The sequence below is a fragment of the Canis lupus genome, chromosome 7 (assembly GCF_003254725.2).
Source record: "Canis lupus dingo isolate Sandy chromosome 7, ASM325472v2, whole genome shotgun sequence".
Taxonomy (NCBI): Eukaryota; Metazoa; Chordata; class Mammalia; order Carnivora; family Canidae; genus Canis; species Canis lupus.
The window spans coordinates 45,026,206-45,041,897 of NC_064249.1; positions in this window are offsets into that span (position 1 = coordinate 45,026,206).

The following is a 15,692-nucleotide window of genomic DNA, read 5'->3' on the forward strand; positions in this document are numbered from 1 at the left end:
GGGAAGCTATGAGAACCACTGATCCATTTTGACTTTATCTGTATTTCATAAACTTTCTCAGGTTCTCCTCCATGGAGCTTGCTTTTACTCCTTATGCTTATTTGGATTTTCCCTTTCTTTGGGCTCCCATATCAGATCCTGCTGCAGCAAGGCCATTCAACATGTGACCATCTCCTCCCCAACCCCCTCTGATATCTGTAGGAGGACAATCCTGAAGATGGTCCTGGAGCTGCAGATTTCACTCAGGAACCATGGCAAGCCCATTGCCTCCCCGAGAATGAGCTGCTTCCACTCGGCCAGGGAGACCCAGCTTCCTCAACTCACAAATCGAATGCAGGGCTAGGTCAGAAATTTTCACCATCCCTCATAAAAGACACAGAGGGGCCCATCGGGTAGGTTTCTAGGTACTAATTCTCTTTAAAAGAAGCAGAGCGTATGCTTCATACATTGAGTGTTTTGTTGAGTGGGTACCATGGAGAAAAAAAATGTCAAAAACTATTAGATTATCTTAAAGACTTTTTTAATATTCGACTATGAGGTATCATTTATATTTATTATGTCCCTCAGTTAGGTATGAGGGCCTGCAAACCTGCTACCTTGGTGGTTTCCACAGAGCCAACCAGCTCAGTGCTGGGCTCACAGAAAGTTCAATAAACATTTGTTGTTTTTTCTTTCCGCTCAGGTCCTCCTCCTGAGAGAAAGATGTCACTCTGAGAGAGAGAGATGATGTCACTCTGATGTGCAGCCCTGGCATTTGAAATCTCCTGATCTCAATTAAGAGGGTTTCATTTGCAAATGAAGGAAAACCTAACCACAATATTTTGAACAAGTAGTGGTTTCTTTCTCTCCCCTAAGAAAGCACTAGAGAGGGCACTTGATGGGATGAGCACTGGGTGTTATTCTATATGTTGGCAAATTGAACACCAATAAAAAATAAATTTATATATAAAAAAAAAAGAAAGCAATTTAGGGCTGGCTTCTTAAAGGTTCTCTGGGCCCCTCCCTGAGTGTAGGCTCCAGCACCTACAGCCTCAGAAGGAAGGTGGGCAGCTGGAGGCCCACGCTCTTTTCCCTGGGGCGGTGGGGCCTCCGTTCCCTGAGCTCGTCCACTGCCCGGACACTGGCAGTGGCTCTGGGAGAGCAGGGCCGATGCTCGCAGCTCCTGGAGTGGGGTGGATCTCTCTGTGGCTGAGGCTTCCCATTCTTCTGGGCAGCGCTGGCAGTGGGAATTGACGGCTCCCCAACAAGGAAGCAATTAAGTAGGTCGGATAATGCTGCCTGTTTTTGAAATCCCATGGGTTTAAGTAGGATTAGAAGTACCAAGTGAGAATTAACCCTCTAAATTCTTGTGTTCTTCATGTTGACTGGAGCAAGGGAAGGAAACCAATAAAAAGAATCCTTTTTTAATTCCGTTCTTACCCCTCTAGTGACTCTACAACTGTTCCCTCAAACCACCCCATACCCCCACTTCCTGATTCATTTTTCCACTCATGTCCCTCCACTGCTCGAAAGTTCTCATCTTCATCTCTAGCCAGAACCCACAGCAGATTTCTGCTTGTAGTAGAGGCAGGGCAGCTAATCTGGGCCAACTTTCCTTCTGAAAACAACTAAAACAATCTGAAGAAAAGATTAAAAAAAAATTTTTTTTCCCCTAAAACATCAAGAAGCAAATAGGATAAGGAGGGATCAACAAACCAAAATGCAGAAGACAGTAATCCAGAGAGGTGAATTTGCCATTTAGGGTTATGTTTGCCCAGGGGGCATTGGCTAAACAGGTTTCATGCAATTTTTGCATGCCACCAAGTCTCCTTGGCCACCCCTGACTCCTCTGTCCACCAAACTCCCAGGGCCTTAATAGACCAATGCACTTAAGATTGGATTTATTATACACTCTTTGTACTGTGGTTTATTTGGAGGATACATTTTAATTTTCCTAGAATATAGGTTTCTGAAGGACAAGGATCATGTCTTCGATTGCGTCTCTCACAGTGCCTTGCACAGGGGAGACATGAAACAAATCATTTTCACAGAAACAGGTAACTGTGAAAAGCCATGTAATATCTGTGACTCATTTTCTCAGCTGTTAAAATGATTAAAACAATATGTGGTCTAACCCAATTCACGAGATTGCTGAGAGGCTCAAATGGGCTAATACATACAAATGAATTTGGATCATGTAATATGCTATGGAGAGTTATGAACGATCATCAGCATTGATGATCAAGCAGCCATTGGGTATTTATAATAGGACGGAACTCTCAGTGATCAGAGGTTAATAAGAATCAAAAGTCATTGAACCTTTAGGTCACTGGCACCAGAATTCAAGTCCTCCCTTTACTCACTTCTGCAGTGATGTTTACTGAGGCTGTCTTCTATGACTGCCATGCGTCAGGCTCTACATATGCAGAAATAAAACAAGTTTCTGCCCACACCTCGCTCAGGCTGTCGAGGGACCAGATGAAGATGGCAAGTGATATCACAGAGATATTAATAAAGTGTGAAAAAGAGCACCGAGGGGAAGACATCTGACATGAGGAAAGAGGTATTAGGAGGCCTTCCTGGAAGAGGTGACCACTAAAACAACTGCTGGGGGACAAATAGGAGACAGTCAATGTAAGAAAAACCTATTGTAAAAAAAAAAAAGAAAAAAAGAAAAAGAAAAACCTATTGTAAGAAGAGGGAAGAGTCCGTGTAAAGGTACAGAGTTTCAAAGAGCAAATCTTCATAAGGAAAGTTTCAGCCGTTTCATGCAGAGGAGGAGGCCTGTTGACTTCAGAGCTGGGCGGTTCCATGAGGACCACATTAGGGAGGGCCTGGTGTGGCCTCAGGCACAGCTCTAAGTATGTGCTCTCTTCGGAGATCAGGTCATCGGCAGTTTGAAACTCCAGCCTGAATCAGAATCTCTTGGAGAGGTTGTTCAAATGCAGGCTGCTGGGCTGGCCCCTGAGCTGATTATTTAGTAGGTCAGGGCAGGGGGCGGGTATTTGCATTTCTGACGAGTTCCTGGTTGATGCTCTACTGCTGGTCTGGGGATGGCTTGGAGAGCCACTACTCTAGCCCAACCCTTCTGTTCCTGCAGATAAACAAGCCGAGACCTGGGAGGAGAGTGTGTTAGCCCAGATCACAGAGCTGTGTAAGGCCAACTGGTCCAACAACAGGAGCTCTTCCCCCCCTCCAGCGGAGCCCCTCCCTTCTTGGATCTTCAACAGCCTTTCCTCCCTTCCGTCCTCCCTCTTATCCTCCCTCTCGTCCTCCCTCCTACTCTCCTTCCCATCCTCCCTCTAGTCTTCTCTCTCGTCCTCCTTCTCGGTGTCCTCTCGCTTCCTCCCCGCCACCCCATCCTCCCTGCCATCCCTCCTCCCCTGCCCTCCTCCACAGGAACCTCCCCTCGCAGCACTCACTTCCCCTTTATCTCCCTGTAAGGCAGAGAGATGGCATGTTCCAATTTAACACCACAACCCACTTTCCAAGAAGGCAAAGTTTTAACCACACGTTTAACCGTGGATTTGGGGGCAGGCCCCACATTGGCTCCCAGCCCGGACCCTGCAGTGGGAAACATGCATCTCTGTCCAGTGAACCCTGGTCCCGGGGGATGGGGAGGGGTGTGAGAGAAGCACGGCTCCACCGGCGACAGTCTTGTCCCCAGGTCCCTAGGTCCCCAGGTCCCCAGGCCCGCGCAGTGAGGTGCCCCCCACTAGCACGGCACCCTCAAGTCCTGGCCCTGGAGCCATGCTCCCCAGGGGCTGGGGAGGTGATGGGTGATGGGCACTGGCAAGATGAGGATCCTCCCCACCCAAGTACAGTCTCCTTCCCAAGAGGGGTCCCTCAGGCAGGCAGAGTCCTTGGAGCCCTGGAGCCTGGAGGGTCGCGCGGCCCGCAGGCTTGCGGACAGCAACTCGCGCTGTTAGGGACGCTGTTAGGGACGTTGTGAGCAAAGGATGCAGCCTTATGGCTCCTGTCCTCTTGGAGAACACTGACCGTGGAGCTGCCATTCACGCTGTCCTCTGCTAGGCGTGGTGGTGAGGACACGCTTCCCAAAGGGAGCCCAAATGTGATGCTGGGGACCCAAGCACCGCCTTGGCAGCCACTCTACACCCCTGTTTGGAGGTGCCTCCAGAACTGATACAAAATGAACACAGATTTCCATTTGCAGCGTGAGTGTCAAGAAAGGTCACTGACGTGGTCACAGAGGCTTCAGAGAGGGGTCGGGGGGAGTGGACCTCGGAGGGGTGACAGGAAAGCAAACTTTCCAGCTTGAGGGTGGCCGGGAGGGCAGTGTGATGAGGACTGGCCCAGCCCAGAGGGACGGGGGTGCTCCCGTGGATGGAGGTGGGTGTGGAACTTCCTCTCCTCCTGGGATCTGCTCTTCCTACAGACCTTTATATTTCAGGTGACCACAGGTGACCAGCCACCTGCTAAGGCCGCGGGATGTGCTGCCTCAGACTTAGGACAAAGGCTGAGCAACACAATTCTCTGGACTCTGGTTTTTCTGCATCTCTCAGAGCCATAGGGCCAATGGCACATGCCCTGGGCAGGTGCGTGACATGCAAACCCAGAAACAGGAAGCTGTGTGGGCAGCTGCATAATAGGAGAATGACATTTATCTTCCAGCGCGATCTTTTTTATGATTATTATTAAGAAGGCCTGTTTAGATATGGTTAATGGCTTATTCAAACCAGTTGGGCAGGGCTGAAGGCAATCCCAGTTTCAGTGGATTCTTAGTTCATAATCAGAGCAGCGCTGGAAGGGAAGGATGGGATACGGTGAGCAGGGCAGAAGGCAGGGTTCCCAGCCGGGGACTGATGTTTTTGAGAGACTCTGAAGAAAACTTATATATGCTAATGTTTTATTGGTCCTAACGCACCTTTTCTCTCTGAAAAGAGCATGAAACCTGTAATACCATAGCGCCAGAGAAAACAAAGCATCATTTTTAGATGTAAAAGGTAGCAAGTATTGGGGCCCCCGGGCAGCTCAGTGAGTTGAGCGTCCAACTCTTGATTTCAGCTCCGGTCATGATCTCAGGGTCGTGGGACGGAGCCCATGTTAGGCTCTGTGCTCAGTGGGGAGCCTGCTGAGATTCTCTATCTCTCTCTCTCCTTCTGCTTCTCCCCTGGCTTGCATGTGTGCTCTCTCTCTCTCTCTCTCAAATAAATTTTTAAAAATTAAAAAAAAAAAACCCTAAAGGTAGCAAGTATGCATGAGAACCTATGGCTGGAGGGGAGGGTGGCCCTCTTCCCCCATCTGGTGTGAAGGTGCTGGTCTCAGTCTGGCTTGTGGAGGAGGCTATAGGCATGAGATGGAGAAGCACTGCTGGGGGGACTGCTGAACATATAGATTCTCTCTCCCAAGCTTCCCCCAGAGATGCTGTTTTAGTTGGTCTCTTTCTAGTCTTCACCCTGGAGTTTCTCTGGGGTTACCAGATCCTTCCTTTAAAATGGGAACACATCTGAACACACGTGAGTAGGAAGGGTGGTAGGAAGGCTGGGAACCGTTCTGAGGTTTGGGGCATCTTGGGGGCAGGAGGAATTTGGGGGGATCTTCAGGCACACTGGATGTGCAGAGAACCTTGAGAGGCATGGGATGTTGGGACAGGACACTGGGGGAGGGGTGCATATTTTGCCTAAGGTGCTGTGATAATAATACTCAAAAGGGTGAAATGCTGTATGTGAGGAGGAGGCTCTTTGAGACCTACTGGGGGTGTCCCGGTGTCCCGTTGCTGCCTAACAAACTACTCCACGACCTAGTGGCTTAAGTCAACAACTATTTTATTATATCTAATGATTTTGTGGGGCAGAGATGAGGCAGGGGCTTTGCTAGGTCATTCTTCCATTCTGAACGGAGTCTGTGAAGATCCCTTGATGGTACTCTGCTAACATTTTAAGAGAAGGAAAAAGCAAAAGCAAAAGCCAATAAATATTTGTTGAGAACCTGCTTCTCATGGTGGTCCAAGAATGGTGCTGTCACTTCCTACCGATGCGGCCTTGGGAGAACCCCTTAGCCTTTCTCAGGGTCAGTCGTCACATCGGTTCAATGGGAAAACTTCCTCTTGGGGCTATTATGGGGTTCACATGAGATCATCGATGTAAGTGTTCGTTTAACCTACATTGATGTGGCTGGTGGTGTTTTGACTTCTCTGGGAATGCTATCTTGCTCCATGTGTGGACTTAGGGACGTAGCAGGTGCAGTCCGTCCCCTCAAGATGCTTAGTGAGAAAAACTCCACACCATGGATGGATAATGCAGCCATGCACTGTGGCTGTGAACGTGCTGGCTTAACCCTGGAGCTTAGCCGAAGGGAGACACTGCAGGCCTGGAGGACTTCCTGGAAGGTGAGCATGCTTCCAGTCAATGAGTAGGAGGAAGCCATTCCAGGCTGCAGGGGAAACAAGACAGATGCGCAGAGAGCAGAAGGGAGGGTTAGGGGGTATCAAGCGGGGTTCTTGGGAGGCTGTGGAGTTAGCTGAGCCTGGAAGATGAGTGGGACAGGCTGGAAATTCTGAAATTCCATACTAAGCCCTTCATCCTGTTTGCCAGTTGTTTTTCATAGTTTTCTTCTCAAATATTCTAAACAGGAGCTAGTTGGAGTCCAAACTGGTAACTGTAAGCAAGATATTTCCTGGGAATCTCATGTTTCATCTTAGAAATTCATGTGAGATTCGTGTTCTGCATAACGACGTCTCTATATTTTTAATATAAAAATCATCTTTGAAGTTACTGACCATCGCGTAAAAGGGAAGGACCTGGTATGTTCTCCACCAGCTTCCCATCCCCCAGACACATCGCCTCGTGCTGCTGGTGGGGCTGTGGGCCCTGGTGTGGGAAGGGGCCATGAGGGGCTCCAGAGGGCGCAGGATAGGGCCCGGGAGCCTGTGATGAGGGCTCACTGGAAGGGGTGAGCATGCACACCTTGACATCCACAGATGCGAGTTCAAATCCAGATGGTGTCACTTACTGGCTGTGTGACCTGGCTGAGGCGTAGCCGTTTTCAAACTCAGGGCCCTAGGCATGAACGGGATGGCGGTGGGCATCTAGACGGAAGGAAGGAATGGCTGTGTCTCCTCTTTCAAATGCTACCACTGTTTCCCCAGGGCTTCCAACACTCATGTGGTCTAAGGTCCGGATTCCACGTCTGTAGAATGGGGAAACTTCCTCGTGGGGTTATTATATGGTTCACATGAGATCACATATAAGCACGCAATAAAATGGAAGTCACTTAAACGATCCCAAGTGTCTCCCACATTTAAAATAACCTCCCTCCCATCTCCCATCCAGCTCTGGTTGCTGTACTCTTTTTTCTTTTTAACTATACAGATTAGCAAAGTTTGCCTGACTCTGTTTCCACTTCCTACCTCCCATCCTCTCCTGAATCCGAGACTCCCCAGCTTTCACTCCACCATGCCACTCTCTGCCTCCCAAGGTCATCGGGGACTCCCTAAGTGTGGGATCTCACAGGCGACCTCTGGGAAGATCAGCCACCACTAGCACTCCTTTCTTTTTAAAATACGTCCTTCCTCTGGATTCTGTGGTACCCACCCTCCTGGTTTGCCTCCTGCCTCTCTGGCTATTCCTTCTCAGCCTTTCTCATTCCCTTCTTCTGTTGCAGCGTAACAGTGGATTTCCTCTGGGGCCCTGTGTTCATCTTCTCGCTCTTTATGCTCTCCTGGGTCATTTTTATTAACTCATGGTTTGAAATATCATCTGTGGCCCCAGGCACTAGCCGAGGCCCCAGACCACTGTGGTCCATGGCCTTCTGGGAGTCTCTACTTGGATTCCCTCTGCTCCAGGCCCTGCAAACTTGCTTCTTTTCTGTTTCACTTCTTGGTGACAGTCATTACCCCTCAGCTGCCCAGGGTGGTCATCCTTGACCATGCCCTTGGTCTTATTCCCCATGTGAAATAAATCACAAAGTCCTAATTCCATCCCCCAAAGTGCTTTAGGGTTTCTTACGTTTCTCCCTTCCAATATTATTCTGTCCATTATCTCTTACCTGGATTACTCCAGAAAGTATTGCACAGGGGCATGGCTTAGGAAAGCTCAGCTCAAATGTTCAGAATTGGTTGATTTGTTGGGACTTTTAGGTGACAGAGATAATTACATTTTCTTTTTTTTTTTTTACTTTTTTTTTTTTTTTTTTTTTTTACATTTTCTTTACTAGCTTAGGCAGAAAAGGGTGAGCAAGCTCAGAGAATCAAGAGGTGAGGCAGACACACAGAAGTCGGAATTTATGGTCACCTCAGGGACCAGACCCAGACACTTTGGACTTCCAGCATGCACACATACACGCACACACACACACACACACGCACATTCTCTCTCTCCTTCTCCTTGCCTCATTCTCTCCAACTTCAGATGGTCTTTCTCCACAGCCAGAAGAATTGAAATGGGCAGCTATTGTCAGATGACCTTCCTAAATCAATTACTGTGGTAAAGTGCAGAGATTGTTCTAACCTGGCTCACGGACCTCCCTGTGCAGTCAGGGGTTCAAGGTCTGTGGCCGGAAGAGTCTGGGGTAGGACGGAGGTGCGCACTGAACAAAGACAACAGTTATCTTTGCTTCCCAGCTCACACACCCTCTTCTCCCATATACACAATTTCAGAACTGTTCCTGCTTAAGATAATACCCCATTGCTCATACCTCCTTCCCCCTGGGAGACAACCAGAAGTCTATTGAATACCCTTCCCCGCCAGGGCTGGATGTGCTCGGCAAGACCTCGCAGAAAGATAAATGTGCCACGCGCAGCACGCTCGGTTGTGGGGTGGGGAACAGAATAACAATAAAGGCTTCCATTTAAAGAAGGGCACAGGAGATGACGGCCCCTGGCCCAGAGGGTGCATATCCTGCTGGTCAGGAACATGAGTAAGCAGGCAGACATGTTTGCTGAGTCACTGCCCCCAGTGAGCCAACAGGTGAGGCCTTGGGTGGCCACTGTGGCTCCCCTGTGGTCTGCTTGCTGGAGCTTCTGTCTGTCAGGCAGCACCTGAGGGTCCCCGGGCAAGATTTGGCTGCTGAGACTGGGCTTTGAGGCCCGTTTCCTCCTGGGATGGGCTTTGGAGCCCGGGTTTGCCTTGGAGTTGATATAATCATAAGCTTCTGTGTGTCCAGCCCAGAGCATCTCCGTCAATAAAGCTCAACAAAACTCTCACTGATTACACTGGGGGAGCGTTACCGTTAAGTCATGATGTTTGACTCTGGGCCTCGAGGTTTGGCCTCTTAGCTCATCCCTCCAGCCCGCAGCCTAATGGAGGGGATCCAGGGGGCAGAGCTGAGTTTCTTCCCGTCAGACCCTCCCCCAACATTTATGAGGCTGGGCAAGAGCACAGAAAGAGGCTTCCGGTTGATGCCTCCCTGACCTTTTCTTCCCACTCAGCTCTGTCCTGCACGACAGGGCCTCCTGCTTGGACCTGGACAGCTTCGGGGGCACCTCCAATCTCTGGTCACTTCCAGCTCCATCTGCTGTCTCCCAGCAGCACCATGTGACCTAACAGCACAGGGTTCCCTCAGAAGAATGACTTGAGAAGGGGTCCTCTGGGGCCCAGGAAGCAGGCTCTGGCTACTTGGCCAGGACATTCTGTGATCTTGGGTGCTTGAGGCAAGGTCTAGAAGGAGGTCTTAGGCTCCAGGTGGACATGTCCCCTGGGTCCCGTGGGCTGTTTGTCCTGCAGGGAAGGGCATGGCCAGAGGAAAATCCGATTAGAGCGTTTTAAAGCATAAAGGGTGAGGGCTCCCAGCTTGGATGTCTCTACTTCTTCTGTTGCCGGGCTGCTCCCCAGTAAGTGACGCTTAATCATGGCCAGGACTCGCTAAGCTTTTTTTGGCAAGGAGTGAATTTATAATAGAATGTGTTTGGGAAGGGCCTGAGGATAAGACTTCCCCACTTCTGTCCCTCCTCCCAGGTAGCTGCTTCCTATCAGGACAGTAATTTTAGTGCAGAGACAGAACTCGGCTGAGGAAGGGACCCCCCCCAGCCGGTCGCCTCTAGGGCTGGGACCTCTGAGGGGGTGTGCTGAGTCTGGTTATGGGACAAGGACAAGAGACAGGCGACTGCTGTGGAATGTGGCAAACCTCTCTGCCCGCCTCCCGCCTCCGGGCTTCCTCTGGTCCACCCTGTTAGTGGAAGCCAACAGGCCAAGGGGAAAGTGTGGGACCAGAGCTGAATAACTTGCACAGACACCCAATTATTCAACCCCCAGGCGGCTGTTGCGTTTTGCTAAAGGCAGAAGGAGCATCTCAACAGGCATCCTGCTCTGAGTAAGCCAGAAGAGGAGCCGTGCGCCCCACGTCCGGGCATTCTCCTGCTTGCCCTTCCTGAAGCTTTAGCTGCTCGGATGTGTAGTTGGGGGTCATAACACTCAGGGGTTAATCACGTAACCCCTTGTGGCAAGGACTCTCCGATTCCCAGCCTGGGATAGGACAGGCGGGGGGGGGGGTTCCTCCCTTAGCTCCCCCCCCCCCCCCCCAGCCAACCTCGACTCAGCCTATTCTAAATGTGTTACTCCGATGTTCTGAGTCCGTTTTGGCTGTTGGTTGCAACAACAGAAACAGATTCTCCCTCCCTGAAGTCCCAGTTTATGGGAAAGACATGGGGATAGCTCAGTATGTGGGAGCAATAGTAACCTGGCCTGGTGGGGCAGGGGAGGAAGCCCAGGTGGCTTCGGGTGTTGCATGGCTGGTCTCCACACCCCGGCTGTCAGCCGTAGCTTCCTTCTATCCCGGGGTGTCTGCTCAGGTTTCCAGTCCGTGCCCGGGAGGAGCTGACTGGCTCAGTTCGGATCAGGTGGGGCTGATCCCTGTGACTGGGGGGACTGGAGAACTCTGATGGGCCTGGTCCAAGCCCCTTGACCCCATGGTGCCTGGGAGGAAGGAGGGAGGATGTAGAGGCTGGCAGCCCCCCTCACCCAAGAGAACCCCATGAATGGGAAGGAGCAGATCTCTTCAGGGAAGGGAGGTGCTGTTACCAGAAGAAGGTAGGAAGTATGTAGGGAAGAGAAAAACAACAGATGGCCATTAGGGCAGGCGAACTGGGACTTCAAGATTCTGGGAAAAGGAGCCGCGTTCTAAAGAGCGAGGAAGGAAGCCCGCAGCCGGCCCTGCTGGCACAGGCTCGCACCTGCCCGGCTCCTTGGTCCTGCCGCCTGGCTTCTCTCTTCACTGTGTTTCAATCATGTGTTGTCCTTGGCTTCCTCTTGCTTGTCTCCCCCCCACACACACACTCCCTCCCCTTCCTCCTCTTGCACGACAGCTCCCCTAGTTCCAGATGACTGCCTTCCTTGGATTCGTCCATCTAATCTTTCTAGAACCCCTTTCCTACACGATTTGTTCTTTCTTACAATTCGGTGGGAAGAAACCCCATCAATGATTTCCACCGGGTTTTTAATATGAGATCTTAAGGGGTTGGCAGCTGTCACAACAAAATGCTGTTTCCCTGAGAATTCAAGGGAGGCATTTCCGGTTGCACGGGCAGCTGCTGGCGAAGGTGTCTTAGGGCCTGGGTGCCTCTCAGATCATGCAGGTGTGGGCCTGATCTGGTCCAGGTGTGACCGCACCGATTCTGGTGGAGGTACATGCACCCCTGTCATGTACCTAATGCCACGTCCTGGGTCTGTAGATTCCACTTTGTAGCCTGGAAGGAATCACTAAATTCTACCTCTGAGAACACCAACCACATGGTTAATCTTAGGGCCCACCAAAACGTGGCTCCTTAATGACAGCATTATTTTTTTGGACCCTAGCAGTGGTTCTAGAAAGGGTGGTAGTCAGGGGTCCCAGGAAGAAACCAAATGAGGCTCCAAAGCCAAGTCTCCATAAGCTAGGGAGAAAATGTGTCAGAATAAGGGTAGAGTCACACCTCCAGGAAGCCATCCAGCTTCTGTTGGTCTCTGAGTTTTCTGAACTTGCAGTAGCTTTAATGTAGGAAAACACATTAGAGGGGCACCTGGGTGGCTCCGTTGGTGAAGCGCCTGCCTTTGGCTCAGGTCATGATCCCAGGGTCCTGGAATCAAGCCCTGCATCAGGCTCCCTGCTCAGTGGGGCCTGTTTCTCTCTCTCCCTCTGTGCTCACGAACTCTCTCTCTCTCAAGTAAATACATACATACATACATACATACATACATACATACATACCTTAAAAGGAGAGCGCATTAGAATAATCTGTAGAGCTTTTAAAGATTCAGGAGGCCCAGGATGGGGTGGGACAATCGGAGTTTTTCGAAGGTTCTTATGCATGATCCTGATAAATACTCTTGGTTGAGAAACACTGTGGAGCATTTATAAGCCTGGGGATAGAACTTGCAGATTGGAGCCCTTGGAAGACATCCAGCCCCTAAACTGGCTTTGTTTGCCTGGCAGAGTATTTGAAAACATCTGAAATGTGAATGCTTTAATGGGGGTCAGGTAAGATGGGGTGCTCAACCTTTAATTTGCCACGGTCCCCAATGTTCCCTATTGCCTCATAACCAGCTACTTCACTGTTTTCATCGCTTGTGACTAATGAGCACCTGTACACATGGGAGACTGTGTTCTTCATGTGGGCACGTCGCAGGGCGGCCCACTTATCCCGATGGTGCTGCCCCAGCTCTGAGCGTCTCCGAGGCTCCTTTCCAGGGGCTGCCTTCGGGATAACTTTATACCACACACGAGAAAATCAGTCTCCTCACTCTAGTAGCAGGTTATGCTTATTTTTTAAAAAATGATGTCCTTGAGGTGCAGCGGGTATCCCTGGAAAGGTGCGACATTTTTATCTGAAATGGACACTCTGGAATTAGCTAACTATGTCTCCACCATGTGATAGAGGAGGAAAGTCTTCTTACCCATTCATGATGATGAATAATGAATTCTCTAGAAGGTTGAGCTCTAAGAGCTTGGTGCCATCTGAGTTGCCGTGAAGACATTGTAGACCATTAAGAGACCAGGGAGGGGCACTGTCAAGCCCAGCACTGTCCCACAGACATGTAAGATGAACCACAAATACATGTCATGTATGGGATTTAAAATTTTCTCATGACCACATGAAACATTTTTTGTAAGTGAAATTAATTTAATAATATCTCTGATTTAACCTGATGTATCCAAAGTGTCATCATCTCCATGTTTAATCAATATACAAAATTATTGAGTTGTTTTACTTTTTTTTTTTTTGTCTTATATGTTTGAAATCCCATATGTGCTTGTGAGCACAGCTCAGTTGGGGCTGGCTTTTTTTTTTTTTTAGAGTTAATTTATTTATTAATGAGAGACACAGAGAGAGAGAGAGAGAGAGAGAGAGAGAGCAAGACGAGAGTGAGAGAGGCAGAGGGAGAAGCAGGCTCCATGCAGGGAGCCCGACATGGGACTCGATCCCGGGTCTCCAGGATCATGCCCTGGGCTGAAGGCCGCGCTAAACCGCTAGCCACCCGGGCTGCCTGGGCCTGGCTTTATTTCAAGTGCTGTGTGTGGCTACTTGCTACCACACATCTACTCTGCTATTGTTGAGAGGCCGACACGGGCTCTCAGAACGTAGAAAGGCTCCCTGTTGGATTCGCCACTCCCGTGACCTGCCTATATGTACTCTCCTTGCCCCAAAGCCGTGCTTGCTCTGGGGTCACTGACTCATGTCCTAGCTGCCATTGTTTCCTGTGGTCCGACGGACTTAACTTTAGCCAGATTTCCTGACGCTGTGCCAGCTTTCCTCCGTGCTTCATTTCTTCCTCTTCAAGTGCTTGCATGTCACTGTGATATCATTCAAAGCTTCTAAGGGCCAGGATCCAATGGGCCCAGCCCCAAAGCAGGAAACTGGCTTTCTCATTGTTTATTTGAAACCACGAAGCAGAAAATGTCAGACACTTGTTTTCAGTGCTTCACTGAGCTGGAATCGAATTGCAACGCAACTATTCCCAACGGGGCCTTCTGACGTCGGATGATTTCGAGGCTTCACCACTTTAGACGGAGACGACTAATTGAAGCACGAAGTAACCCTAGACTTCCCTCACTCTGGTTGTCATCACTAGCTGCCTCACCTTTTGTTTAGGATCTTGTTAGTCTATAAAATTTTGTTTGAAGCTGGGGCATCCTAATGTACTCTGGGAATATTCCAGCAAGGATTCTACAAAGTCTTTCTGTGTAAAAGGTCTCCATTTAGGTCTCTGTCCCAAACCCCCTTAGGAGTCCCACAAGAGACTGTCGTGTCTGTCACCACATAGCTCTCTCCAGTGTGGTCTGGGCACAAAGGTACCGTATACTGTATGCCACCGTGGCACACGTGTTTGTCTGCCTGTGCAGTAGCCATTCCTCCTGCTTTCCCTGCAATATGGCAGAGCTCACCTGCTACAATAGAGGCCGACGATGCCAGATGCATGCTTTCCTAGACTCTTTTGCAGCCAGGAATGGCCATGTGACCCCGTTCTGCCAAAAAGACACAAGTGAAGGTATGTGGAGAGAGCTTCTGGGGGAAGATTTTCCTCCCCGATAAAAAGAGACATGAAAGAGTGACTCTCTTGCAACTCTGGTTGCCTCCTTCTTCCTGATGTGGTTGTGATGTTTATAACAAAGCAGCTGTTTTGGGACCATGAGGCAACGAGCCTGAGGATGGACATGAAGTCTTCTGAGGATGCTGAGAACGATGAGGAGGATAGAAAGATATTGCAAACTTGATGACCTCGTTGAGCAGCTGCAACCAAACTTGGAACAGAACTTTCTACTTTAGGAACCAAACTACTGTTGTTGTTCTATTACTTGCTACCAAAAGCATGCTGACTGCTATGGATGCCTGGTATTTAGTGGTAGGTTCTTGTCTTCTGTTTCTTAGAAGGAAGAACTCACTGAAATACTCTTTCTTCAACCTTGTTGCCCAGCTACTCTTGCTCATCCTCATCACCACACTACTCCCTTTACTCATTTATTTGTCTGTTCACCTCATAAAGTTCCTGTGAGGGCAGAGGCCATGACTGTCTGGTTCACTCTGGTAGTTCCAGTTCCCATTATGTAATAAATAGGCGTTCAATAAATATTTACAAATTAATGAACCAAGGGGGGCTATGAAGGAGGTAAAATCCTTAGAATTTGGCTATTGCCAATTGGTGAGAGAAGGAAGCTAAAAGTGGCACCCTGCTTTTGGCTTGTATAGTTGGCTAGAGGGTGCGACCTTTCCTCATAACTCAGTAGCTTGAGGAGAGCAGAGTAGTTGAAGATGAGTTTTGCCCTGGATGTGTTGAAATTGATGCTTTTGGAACAGCCTCTGTAGACAGTTGAACAGAGGGCCTGGATTGAAGCTCTAGAAAGGCTTGGACAGGGAAATGTATAGCATGAGAGAAGTGACTCTTCGGTGCTCCCATCTCATTGTGTGGCACCGCCATCCACCTGTTGCCCAAGTGAGGGTTCAGGAAGTCATCCTTGACACTCCCTCTCCCTCATTTCCCACATGAACCCATCATCCAGTACTGAGGATTCCACCTTTTGTTTCCCACACCCATGAACTTCTCTCCATCCTCCTGCCCCCACTGAGTCCAAGCCAACTACCTCTCTCCTGCATTACTACAGGGTCTACTTGGTTTCCCAAATCCACTCCAATCCCTTCTACTCACTGCAGTCCAGCCACATCAGTCTTCTCTCACTTCTTGAGAGCACCAATCTCCTTGTCTCAAGACCTGTATGCATGAGCATCCATCTGCCAAGAACACTGCTCCCTCCATCCTCCACATCCCTCTACCTGTCCAGCTCTG